This window comes from Mesoplodon mirus (genome assembly GCF_964341445.2).
Source record: "Mesoplodon mirus genome assembly, chromosome: 12".
Taxonomy (NCBI): domain Eukaryota; kingdom Metazoa; phylum Chordata; class Mammalia; order Artiodactyla; family Ziphiidae; genus Mesoplodon; species Mesoplodon mirus.
Window position 1 is genome coordinate 53,270,019 of NC_138988.1, and position 13,096 is coordinate 53,283,114.

At 44.4% G+C, this 13,096-nt stretch overlaps 1 protein-coding gene across 2 annotated transcripts in view; it reads left to right on the forward strand.

Moving 5' to 3' along the window:
- Window positions 1–13,096, forward strand: part of OSBPL10 (oxysterol binding protein like 10) — a 289,059-nt gene that overhangs the window by 100,500 nt on the left and 175,463 nt on the right. The window lies entirely within an intron of this gene.

Genomic DNA, 13,096 nt, shown 5'->3' on the forward strand with positions numbered 1-13,096 from the left:
GAGGAGTCATATTTACTGTTCACGAAGACTTGTTGTCACAGACCCTTAAATAAAACGAGACCCCAGCTTGATGAAGCACTCTATAAGGTGCTTCTGCATCTAAGTGTGTCAGAATGTTCTCAGGTAGTTTGGCATCCATGTATGAATTAGCTTCTCTTCAGGATTCAGTCTGAGATCTTGGTACAGATGCGCAGGGGATAGGAGATAGGAGGTAGGCATTTTCATGGATTATTTGGAGCATCTCCTTCCTTAAATACAGGAAATAAATAAGTCAGACAGAGAAAGCCAAATACTATAAAACAAACTTGAGGTTGCCAAAGCGGATGGCGGGGGAGGGATAAATTAGGCGTATGTGGTTAACAGATACAAACTGCTATACGTAAAATAGATAAGCAACAAGGATTTGCTGTGTAGCACAGGGAATTACAGTCAATGTCTTGTATTTTAATAATCTATAATGGATTATAATCTGAAAAAAAACCCACAACTGAATCACTTCGCTGTACACCTGAAACGAACACAATATTGTAAACCAACTGTACTTCAATTAAAAAATTGTATAGGAAATAATTGACCAATGAATTTATTCAGGGCAATAAATATTTGTTAAAATTAACGAATTAACGTTCAAAGGGCTACTCCTTTTATGTCATTAGTTCAAATTTAGTTACGATATCCATTTGCATTCTTTTTCTGTATTCCATGTATCTGATAGGAAGACCCACACTTCAGACTTCTTAGGCTTCCATTTACTGTAACCTCTGTTCTGTCTTGCTCAGGGAGGACATGGAAATGTCTTGCTTAGTTATACCTCCCTGTTCTACTTCCAAATACAACCTGAAATGATGTCTTCACAATGATTTTGTTTATTTTTTTCTTTCTGGAGACATCTTCTCTCCTTGACTCGCTTACGGCAGTTGCACTCACTGTAATGCCCCTCTTGACTTGCTCCAAATGTGGTCTTTAATCATAGGTAGGGCCCCACTTCTTTTCTTAAAAATTTATTTTATTGAAGTCTAGTTGATTTACAGTGTTGTGGTAATTTGTCCTGTACAGCAAAGTGACTCAGTTATACATATGTATACATTCTTTTTCGTATTCTTTTCCATGATGGTTTATCCCAGGATATTGGATATAGTTCCCTGTGCTCTACAGTAGGACCTTGTTGTTTATCCATTCTGTGTATGTCAGTTTGCATCTGCTAGTCCCGAACTCCCAATCCATCCCTCCTCCCCCACCCCCTCCCCCTTGGCAACGACAAGTCTGTTCTCTGTATCTCTGAGTCTGTTTCTGTTTTATAGGTAAGTTCATTTATGTCATGTTTTAGATTCCACATATAAGTGATATCATATGGTATTTTTCTTTTTCTGATTTACTTTATTTAGTATGATCATCTCTAGGTCCATCCATGTTGCTGCACATGGCATTGGTTCATTCTTTTTTATGACTGAGTAGTATTCCATTGTATATATGTACCACATCTTCTTTATCCATTCATCTGTTGATGGACACTTAGGTTATTTCCATGTCTTGCCTATTGTGAAAAGTGCTGCTATGAACATAGGGGTGCACGTGTCTTTTTGAATTATAGTTTTGTCTGGATATATGGGTAGGGCCCCACTTCTAAAGCCTTTTTCCCTCTGGCCTGGTTTATTTTCCAGGAATGTCCAGGAGTTCTGGACATTACATCAGTATTTTATAAACACCTAGGCAGGGCAGTATAAAATTGTTTTCTTTTTATATGTATTGTTTTACTTTTTATAAAATAGAACAGAAGGGGATCAAATAAAAAGGACATATCTTCACCTATTGCCATAGGTGCTCATTGGAGATGACTGCTCTTTGGTACATCAGCCTAGTAAATTTAGGTGTGCGTTAGTGTGTATGTGTACGTATCTGTAGCTCTACATTTGTTTTTTACACAAATGGATCATTTCACGCACACTGTTCTATCCTTTGGTTTTTTTACACTTATTAATGTATCTTGGAGATTTTTCCCTGTTGGACATCTAGATCTACTACACTCCTGTTAGGATGACCAGATGCTGTTCTAAGGGGTGGATGTCAGTGCTTTATTTGAATCCTTCACTGACAGACGTTTAATTTGATTGTGGTTGTTATACATGATGCTATAATAAACATCGTTGGACACACATCTTCTGGTACCTCTAGGTGCGTATATATATGAATCTATACCAGCGGAAGTACTGGGTTATAGAATAGAACATGAAAGGTGGATTCGCTTGTGGGGTTGACTCGTATACTAAGTCCACGAAGTCTCTTCTACTTCTAAGTCTACTTCTGCCAAGTCTCTTCGGACGCTAATTGGGCGTTAGTACCTTCTCCCCTGCCTTTTAGCCCCTAAAGGATGAACGTGTGACAGGAGGGGATGATTATCGCTGCCTCTGGAGGTTAAGTCTCCAGCCAACCCCACGATGGGGAGAGAGGCAGTGGGGTTCAAACTCTGGGGCGGTGCCCAGGGCCCCCGTTCAGCTCAGCTGCCTCCTTTCTGACTGGCACCCCCATCCCCACCACACACATAACTCCTGTTGCGAGTTCACTGCTGACAGCTTGTGAAGGCATTTTTTTTTTTCTGTAAGGAAGTAGCATTGTTTTTAAAAAATTGCAAATATTACCTATACGCAATGCAAAACATTCAGAAGATAGGAAAGTATAAAGAAGGGAAAAAAATCACCCCAAATCCCAGCCCCAGACCTAATCTCTGATGATACTATTTGAGTGTGCATCCTTCCAGAGCCTTATCTGTGTAGAGAAATATCAACAGAAAGAGGTCACGTGACCCCACATGGGGTTCATCCTTCCAGTCTTTTCCATACAAGTATGGGGGTGTGTGGACTATTTCTGGGAATCAGAAGGCTTGTCTGTTGTGGGGAGGTATGGGTGGGGAATTCTAGCAGGCTGTGTGTTATGCCTTGTGTGAAGAGTAAGGAGGTGTGTAGCTGCTGTTTAATTGGTTCTCCCAGGAAACTCGGTTTCTGATGACGAATGACTAGAGCTTTCCTGACTGTGTGCCGCCCTGGGGTGTGAGCCAGAGGGCTTTGGAGAGGTGCTTAGCTGTCTTGGCTGCGCGGCATCACAGCAGGGAAGCACCTGCCACCGGGACTAACCCAGTGGCGTCTGTGGAATCTGAAACCACGTGGTTGTGAGGGACTTCAGATGTCATCCAGTCTTGACCCCACCGCATCCCAGCATCCTCACAGAAGCGCGTACCAGAATATTTATGGTAATAATGAAAACATGTGGGCTGGTTCTCTCAAAACAATCCCTGGTTTTATTCACCTAGAGGGGGCACTGCTGGTACCTCACTGAGTGAATGCTAAGAATTTGGGGGGTCATCTAACAAATGACATCGAATACCTCTCTTTTATGACTAAACAAATTTGAGGCCCCTCAGAACAGTTTGGAATAGCTCAGAAGTAATGGAATGATTAAAAAGTGGGAAGGGATCCCAAACTCCCTCTGTTCCATGTCTAAAAACAGTAGCTATAAGAAATAGGACAAGAGGTAGGTCCTAAAACTGTGTGGTCCAATATGGAGGCCTTGGGGCACGTGAGACTGTCCAAACTGAAATTATTTGAAATTCAGTTTCTCGGTCATGCTCATCCACATTTCAGGTGCTCAGGGGCCATGCTTGGCTGATGCCTGCCATACTGGACAGCACAGGGTTAGAATATCTTCCATCATCACAGAAGGTTCTGTTGGAAAGTGCTGATAAAGCTTCCATTACAGCTTCGTGGTTTCTAAGGAGGGACTTGCCGGTGTCCGGTTTAATCTCCTCCTGCGCCATGGACAGTGTTTTGCTTTCTTTAAATCTGAAAAGGTTGACTGGTGCTTCCCACCCATCGGTCCTTCCTTCTGGCTTCCCCTGCATCCTCCCGGTGAGGACTTCTGGTCTGTGCCACAGCCTTGGCGTTGGACATCCTGCTCACTCTTACTTCTCCCGTGGCCTCATCTGTGCAACAGGGACCCTGACCTTACTTGTCTGAAGTTAGGAACTGGTGTTCTCATGTGGTCAGATTCCGCTACATGCTTACTGCGCTGCAGCTATTTGCCAAGAAAACTAGTTTGAGGTGTTTTTTAAAAACTTTAATTTGCATTATTTTTTGCAGAGTTTATTCATGGGCCATAAGTTTTTGTTTCTTCAGTTTCTTCTGGGGTATCTTTTTCTTCTGTGCAACCTCCTTTCCTGGTTTAGGGACAATCTGCTCTTTTTTTTTTTTTTTTTCTGGTACGTGGGCCTCTCACTGTGGTGGCCTCTCCCGCTGCGGAGCACAGGCTCCGATGCGCAGGCTCAGCGGCCATGGCTCACGGGCCCAGCCGCTCCACGGCATGTGGGATCTTCCCGGACCGGGGCACGAACCCGTGTCCCCTGCACCGGCAGGCAGACTCTCAACCACTGCGCCACAAGGGAAGCCCCAATCTGCTCTTTTTCAGTGAAGATCATCTCAGTGTGGCTGGGAGAGCTCATGCACAGGTTGGTCGGACCGTGGGCTCTGCTAAGTCCTGAGCTGCATTTTGGGAGCTGTATTCACCTGAATGTGCTCACTGATCAGGGGATCTACATCTAGGCCCTAAAGGTCAGCATCCCTCTCTGCATTTTTGAGTATGTGCAGTAAAAATTCAGCACTCTTTTGGGGCCATTGACCATGCGTCCAGCCCCACTGTTTGGTCTGAGCACACCTACTAACTTCACCACTGGAATGATGGAATGGCACCCATCGCTTTTGTAAAGGGACATCCTTCAGATACTCGGTAGCTTTTTGGATATGCATACCTTTTATGGCCTGGGCAGTTTCACGAGTGTTCTTAGAATGAACGTGAAGATTTGAACCTCTTGTTTTCCATGATTTTGTGAGGTTTTCTGGGTCAAGTGAACAGCAAACCATTTTCAGAGGTCACCTCAAGGCTGCTTACTGGAAAAGCTAATTCGAGCTTTTGTGAGCAGCAGAGGAGCAAGGGCAGGTTGCCAGTGGGGCTGCTCCCTGGCTCACACAGCCTTTGCTAGCACCCACTTCCTAAGACAAAGTACAGAGCTTTACCTTGGCGATGGCTGCCCCTTACATGCCAGGTCCGGTTTCTCCACCTTCACTCTCGGGCACCCGTGTGTTCCAGACACGGCACACTGTGTACTTTTCCTGTGTTTGTGCTGTTCGCTGGGCTACGAGTGCCTTTCCCTCTCCGTCCTTCCTGGGGCGAATACCCATGTGGTCTTCAAGGCTCGTAGAGTTCTGTGATGCCTCCCTCACCTGCCTGCTCAAGAGTGGATCTGCTCTCTCCTGTGCTGCCGTTTATACCAGGACACACCTGTATGACAGCACTTTTCATGGTGTGTGTGTGCGTGTGCGCACACGTGTCGGCCCTCAAGGCTGACTGTGTCCTTACGCCCGGGACTGTGGGGAAATCATAGCTGTCTCCTCCATACCTGCCACTGTCATGACAAGTCGCGATGGATATAAAGCGTTTGAAGCAGTAAATGTCAGCCCTGCTTCCTCGTCCTCACTCCTTCCCGTGTGTGTCAGTGGTATTAGTAGTGGGACGGGTGCTGGATTTGGGTTCCCTAAACTATACCCAAGTTATCAGATTTTAATTTTTGTTGCATACGATTGTATTTTATATTAGATCAAGTACTTGAGGATTCTATGTAGAGAGAGCTCTGAGCTTCCTGCAGCCAAAAATCAATCAGGAGTAATTTCGAACAAAATGTATCCTGACTTTTTTGTTTTTAATTAAAGAAAATAGCAATCAAAAGGAACACATTTTGGGGAAAGGAAATAATAACAAATGGCCTCTATCAGCACACTTCTACATGGCAGGTACTAAGAAAGGTGCTTTTCTTGGATGATCTTAGGTGTGTCTCACAACAGCCCTACGAGGCAGGTACAACTATGACTGTGTTTTTTGTTTGTTTGTTTGTTTGTTTAACATCTTTATTGGAGTATAATTTTTTTTTAAGATGTTGGCGGTAGGAGTTTATGAATTTATTTATTTATTTTTGGCTGCGTTGGGTCTTCGTTTCTGTGCGAGGGCTTTCTCTAGTTGTGGCAAGCGGGGGCCGCTCTTCATCGCAATGCGCGGGCCTCTCACTATCGCGGCCTCTCTTGTTGCGGAGCACAGGCTCCAGACGCGCAGGCTCAGTAGTTGTGTCTCACGGGCCTAGTTGCTCCGCGACATGTGGGATCCTTCCAGACCAGGGCTCGAACCCCTGTCCCCTGCATTGGCCGGCAGATTCTCAACCACTGCACCACCAGGGAAGCCTTATTGGAGTATAACTGATGACTGTGTTTTATAGGTGAGGATGGAAAGAATAAGTAATATGCCTGCTCATGCCCGCATAGCTAGCAAGGGCTGCCATCTCTTTAAAAAGATTTGAGATATAATTCACATACTGTAGAATTTATCCTTTAAAAGTGTACAATTCAGTGGTTTTTAGTGTATTCACAAAGTTGTGCAACCATCAGCACTGTCTCGTCCCAGAATCTTCGATCACCCTCGAAAGAAACCCCTCCTGTGCCTATCAGCAGTCCCTCCTCATCCCTTACCCACCTACTCTCCCAACCCCTGCCAACCCCAAACCACTGCCTGTGAGAAGTTGCCTATTCTGGACATTTCATGTAAATGGAATCATTAAGTATGTGGTCTTTTGTGTCTGGCTGATTTCACTTAGCATAATGTTTCCAAGCTTCCTCCATGTTGTAGCATGAATCAGTACCTCATTCCTTTTTATGGCTGGATAATCCCATTGTATGGATATGCCACTTTTTTATTTTTATTTTTTGCCATCTTAGTTCCCCGATCGGGGATCGAACCCGTGCCTCCTGCAGTGGAAGCACAGAGTCCTAACCACTGGACTGCCAGGGAAGTCCCCATGATATGCCACCTTTTTTTTTTAATCCATTCGTTGATGGATATTCGGCTTACTTTCACTTTTTTGTTATTGTAAATGATGCTGCTATGAACATTTGTGCACAAGTTTTTGTGTGAATGTATTTTCTCATTTCTTTCAGGTATATACCTAGGAGTGGAATTGCTGGGTCACGTGGTAACTCTGTTTAACTTTTGGAGGAGCTGCTCTTTTCCAAAGTAGCTGTGCCATTTTACATGCTCAGTGAATGAGGGTTCCAGTTTTCCTACATCTTTGTTAACACTTGATCTTGTCAGTTTTTGATTATAGCCATCCTAGTGGGTATGAAGTTGTATCTCATTGTGGTTTCGATTTGCATTTCCCTAGTGACTAATGATTTGGGGCATCTCTTCATGTTCTTATTGGCCATTCGTGTATCTTCTTTGGAAAAATGTCTACTTAAATCCTTTGTCATTATTTATCTATTTATTTTTAATTGTTGAATTGTGAGAGTTCTTGATATATTCTGGGTACTAGACACTTATCAGATACATGGTTTACAGATATTTTCTCCCATTCTGTGGCTTGTCTCTTCACTTTTCTCGTCTTTTTTGACATAAGCAAAAATTGTGAGGACAAATGGGACATCTGGTATAATGCAGTGGGGATTGGAGTCAAAGGACCTGGCTTCTGGCTGTGCCTGGACCACTCACAGCAACTAACTAGTCTTGTTGTCTAGAGTAACTTAATCTCTCTTAACCTCTGTAAATGGGGCAAAATAATGGGCATCAACCATACAGGATGGTTTTTAGGATGAAATGACATTAAGTACTTCACAAACATCAGTTCTTTTTATAGCATGAACTCTTCCAGCTCTGCCAGAACATCTGTGTTGACAGGTAACTTGGTTGTAGAGTGGGTTCCACCTGAAGATGGATCACTCAGGACTAGAGGCTAAGAACCTCCTCCCAAACCTGATTGTAATGACGCGTTCCCCGACAAGGTTGGCTAGACTGCCCAAAGGATTATATTCCCCATGCATCAGAAAGTTCAAGAATAATCCTAACTGAACCAGTTTGGTGTTTTTCATATTGTATGGTCTTGTGGCCAGTGGTTCCAGTCTCATTTTCTGAGGCTGTGGGGTGGCCTGCCACCTGCTTCACAACCTGTCCTCTAGTGCCACTTGGGACGAGTTACTGTCTGAGCCTCAGTGCCTCATCTGTGAAAGGGGGATGACAGTTATCGATGTGAAGATCGAACTGTGGGTTGTGGTGAGGTTTCAGTGAGTTAACGTCTGTCATGCTCTTACTGTAGAGCCAGATGCTGAGTTAGTTTCCATAAGGGGTGCTGGGCTGGCAGGAGGACCCTGCCAAGTTGGACCTCATGAGGCAATCTCCCTGGGAAAAGACTGCCCAAGACTGTATGCACGGCTTGCAACACGGGGTATTTCTGATAAATGAGTCTCTAAGATAATCAGAAGAGAAATTTGTTTCTCTGGGTGCACCACACAGCTTGCGGGATCTTAGTTCCCCAACCAGAGATTGAACCCGGGTCCACGGCAGTGAAAGCGCCGAGTCCTATCCATTGGATCGCCAGGGAATTCCCAGAAGAGAAATTTTTTACCTGTTTAAATAGCCAACATTAAAATAGATGGAAAGTTTAAGGGGAAAAAAGGGTGGAGAAGGTGTACCATTGTGGAACCAGTCAACCAGTCAAAACAAACAACAAACAGAGCAAATAGAGATACACACCACACACAGTCTTTGGAAGGAAACATAAGGGCCTTGTAACAGTGGTTGCCCCTGGGAGGGAAGGGGGAAACTGGGGATTTAGAGTTGAAAGAGAGTAGGGGTTTAGCTGTACCCTTTGATACTTTTTGAAATTTTCATGTTGTGCATTGACATATACACATATAGTAGTTACTCAAATGGTTAACATTTAACTTTGTAAAAGTTTTCCTTTTTAAAAAGCATTGCTTAGGCTGTTTGGCAAAGTGCTGTGCTCACTCAGGCTACTGTCAAGTTGTCCCTTTATCTGCAGACAGAAGCTCTTCCCCAGTCACTGATTAACCTGCTTCTCTTTATATTCTCTCCTTGAAGGTCTTAAAACCAAATGTCCTTAAAGATATTCAATAATTCCAGATTCCTGCCAATTCAGATGAAGCTTCTAGTCTTGTTTCTCAAAATTGATTTTACTTGATACGGTTTGGGGTGTTTAAAGTTTAATGCTCTTTGGGGGAAGTGTTCCTTCCCCCGCCCCACCCCCTTATTTTAATCGAACTGTGATGAAGTGTGAACGTGGCTCCCTCTTCTTCAGCTGAAGCCTTCGGTGCTGGGGCGATAGGCTGAGGAGCAGGGAGCCTGCATCTGGGTGTGGGGTTCTATGAACAGAGCTTCTCCACTGGAGTTTGAAGGGGGTTTGTGCTGCCTACCTGATAACATTTTTAGAAATTGCCTGTGTCTCAAAAAAATTCAGCTCATCCTTCTTACTGTACAGTATACTAGCCTGATTTAATATTTTAATATTTTAAATGTTTTATTTCTTTACCCAAATTTTTGGGTAAAATCCAAGATATTTGGGACTTCCCTGGTGGCGCAGTGGTTGAGAATCCACCTGCCAATGCAGGGGACACAGGTTCAAGCCCTGGTCCAGGAAGATCCCACATGCCGCGGAGCAACTAAGCCCGTGCACTACAGCTATGGAGCCTGAGCTCTAGAGCCTGCAAGCCACAACTGCTGAGCCTGCGTGCCACAACTACTGAAGCCCACGCGCCTAGAGCCCATGTTCCACAATAAGAGAAGCCTCTGCAGTGAGAAACCTGTGCACCACAACAAAGAGTAGCCCCTGCTTGCCGCAACTAGAGAAAGCCCAGGCGTAGCAACGAAGACCCAACCCTGTCTTTCAGGAAAGACACCCTGAAGTAGTTAATATTTAAGGGCAAAAGGCCAAGATGCATGTAACCCTCACTCAAATGGTTTAGGAAAAAATTTTAATATGTCTTATAATTACACTTGTGTGTGTGTGCACGTGCGTGCACCCGTGTATTGGGGAGAGAAAAGAGAGGGAACAAATGATAAATGGGATAAAATGGTAATTGGTGAAACTGACTAAAGGGTACACAGGAGTTTTTCTTTTGGTGTGTGCAACTTTTAAGTTTGAAATTATTTCCCTGTAAAAAATTTTAAAAAATCAAGTATAGTCTAACACTTTTGAAAACAAGATCCTGTTCTTTAAAAAAACATATATTCCTTGGGAGAAATTTTCTATAAGTCATTTAGATATTAGTATGATTTTTTCATTCTTTTTTTTTTGGCTGCGCTGTGCGGCATGTGGGATCTTCTTTCCCCAACCAGGGATCGAACCCATGCCCCCTGCAGTAGAAGCGCAGAGTCTTAAACATTAGACCGCCAGGGAAGTCCCATTTTTCATTCCTTTTTTCTTTTCTTTTTAATATTAGTATGACTTCTAAAGAAAGTAATTTTTCACTTGCCATTATCTAGCTGAGACTAGCCACCAAGGAGCTCGGTGGTTTTCTGAGAATTAAAGATAATTTGGGGAAAGGAGGCATGATAGGGTCATTGCAGTCAGGCTAATATGGAGAACTGGTTAGAATACTGGGCTTTGAAGAGCAGGGAGGAGGATGAGTTATGGGTGACGGAGACTTAGAAAAGAAGGGGGAGCAAGCCAGTGATAAACTACCTCCGACTGAAGGTGGGTAACCTCTCTAGCCCCTTCTATGTGTAACTTTGGCATTTATCTTTAAAAAAAAATTTTTTTTTATTGACATATAATTTACATACCATGAAAGAAGGTTGTGGATGACCAATAATAATGATATTTTATTTTTTTTAACTTTTTATTTTATATTGGAGTATAGTTGATTAGCAATGTAGTGTTAGTTTCAGGTGTATAGCAAAGTGATTCAGTTATACATATACATGCATCTATTCTTTTTCAGATTCTTTTCCCATTTAGGTTATTACAGATTATTGAGCAGCGTTCCCTGTGCTGTACAGTAGGTCCTTGTTGGTTATCCATTTTATTTTTATTATTATTTTTTACATAAATTTATTTTATTTATTTATTTTTGGCTGCGTTGGGTCTTCGTTGCTGCACACGGGCTTTCTCTAGTTGCAGCGAGCGGGGGCTACTCTTCATTGCAGTGCATGGGCTTCTCATTGAGGCAGCTTCTCTTGTTGTGGAGCACAGGCTCTAGGCACGTGGGCTTCAGTAGTTGTGGCACACGGGCTCAGTAGTTGTGGCTCGCAGGCTCTAGAGTGCAGGCTCAGTAGTTGTGGCACACGGGCTTAGTTGCTCCGCAGCATGTGGGATCTTCCCAGACCAGGGCTCGAACCCATGTCTCCTGCATTGGCAGGTGGATTCTTAACCACTGTACCACTAGGGAAGCCCTCCATTTAAAATATAGTAGCGTGTACATGTCAATCCCAAACTCCCTAACTATCCTTCCCCACCACCCTTCCCCCCAAGTAATCATAAATTCATTCTCTAAGTCTGTGAGTCTATTTCAATAACAATATTTTATATCACTATATTGTAGTATATAAAATTATTATGCCAGTAGCTATCACAACTGATCAAAATGCTAGGCACGGTCGTAAGTACTTTAATAGACATTATTTCATTTATTCTTTAAAGGATGCTTATAAGTTCGTTTTAGTTTCCTAAAAGAGAACGAGGTAGAACAAAACCCTGAGAGAGGGCTTCCCTGGTGGTGCAGTGGTTGAGAGTCCGCCTGCCGATGGAGGGGACGCGGGTTCGCGCCCCGGTCTGGGAGGATCCCACATGCCGCGGAGCGGCTGGGCCCGTGAGCCATGGCCGCTGAGCCTGCGCGTCCGGAGCCTGTGCTCCGCAACGGGAGAGGCCACAGCAGTGAGATGCCCGCGTACCGCAAAAAAAAGAAAAAAAAAAAACCCTGAGAGATTATAAATAACTCCCTTGAGTCACATATCTGGTAAAGGGCTGGATTTTGAACCCAGGTCTCTGATACCCTGAAGCCAGTGGACGAGGCTGCCTCGCCATGTCTGGGACCCCTGCTGCAGGAATTGGGCTGGCAGGGTGAGCAGAGATGTTTTACTTGTCTCTGGTACCTAGGAACAGAACACGGGGTACTTCTTGAAATGTGGAAGAAGAAAATTGATACTTCTCAGCCCAAGAAGGGAAGAAAGATTTTGTAAGTAATAGATCTTTAATGTGTTAATGTAGGGAAATGAAAATACTTGGAAAGTTAATTGAGTGGTTTTGGGTTAGTATCAGTGGAGTCAGTTCTGGGCTGGACCCCTCCATTTACCCACCCACCCATCGGACTTGGGTCCTCAAGGTGACTAACACTGATCTGTAGTTTTTTGGTTCTGCCAGGCACCTACACCCCCAACCTCTCTTGCCCGTGCTGCAGGTTTGATGATCCTATATCTCTACCACAAACTTTACCCTCATCAACTTCTACTCTTAGCTGCTTTTTTTTCCTGGCCACGCTGTGTGGCATGCAGGATCTTAGTTCCCCGACCAGGGATTGAACCTGTGCCCCCTGCAGTGGAAGCATGGAGTCTTAACCACTGCACTGCCAGGGAAGTCCCGTACTCTCAGCTGCTTTTAAAGCCCCCCCACAGACTCCTTGACACCCATCTGGAGAGGTTATGATGAAGCCCACTGGAGTTAGGACACAGGGACATTTTCAATGAACCCTGAGTTCCATTAGTAGGTTGGCATCCGCCTTCAGGATCTCTCTTCCCTCTGAACCCTCCTTGGCCAGGTCGGCAGCTGGAAAAGTTTGCCGATGCTGATACCTGTATTTAAGGTATTTCTTTATCGTTCATCTACTTGGCAGCTTCTCTTTATGGCATCTTCTTCTTCTTCTTTTTTTTTTTTTTTGCTGTTACGCGGGCCTCTCACTGCTGTGGCCTCTCCCGTTGCGGAGCACAGGCTCTGGACGCACATGCTCAGCGGCCATGGCTCACGGGCCCAGCCGCTCCGCTGCATGTGGGATCTTTCCGGACCGGGGCACGAACCTGTGTCCCCTGCATCGGCAGGTGGACTCCCAACCACTGCGCCACCAGGGAAGCCCTATGGCATCTTCTTTTTATCCCCCTTCAGCCCTGCTACTTGACAGGCCTGCATACCTCTTTGGATTCCAAAGCTCTTTCCTTTGTGCACTAGACAGCAGGCACTTATTAACCACCTACTGTGTGCATTAGACTCTCCCTGGTGCTCTCTCCT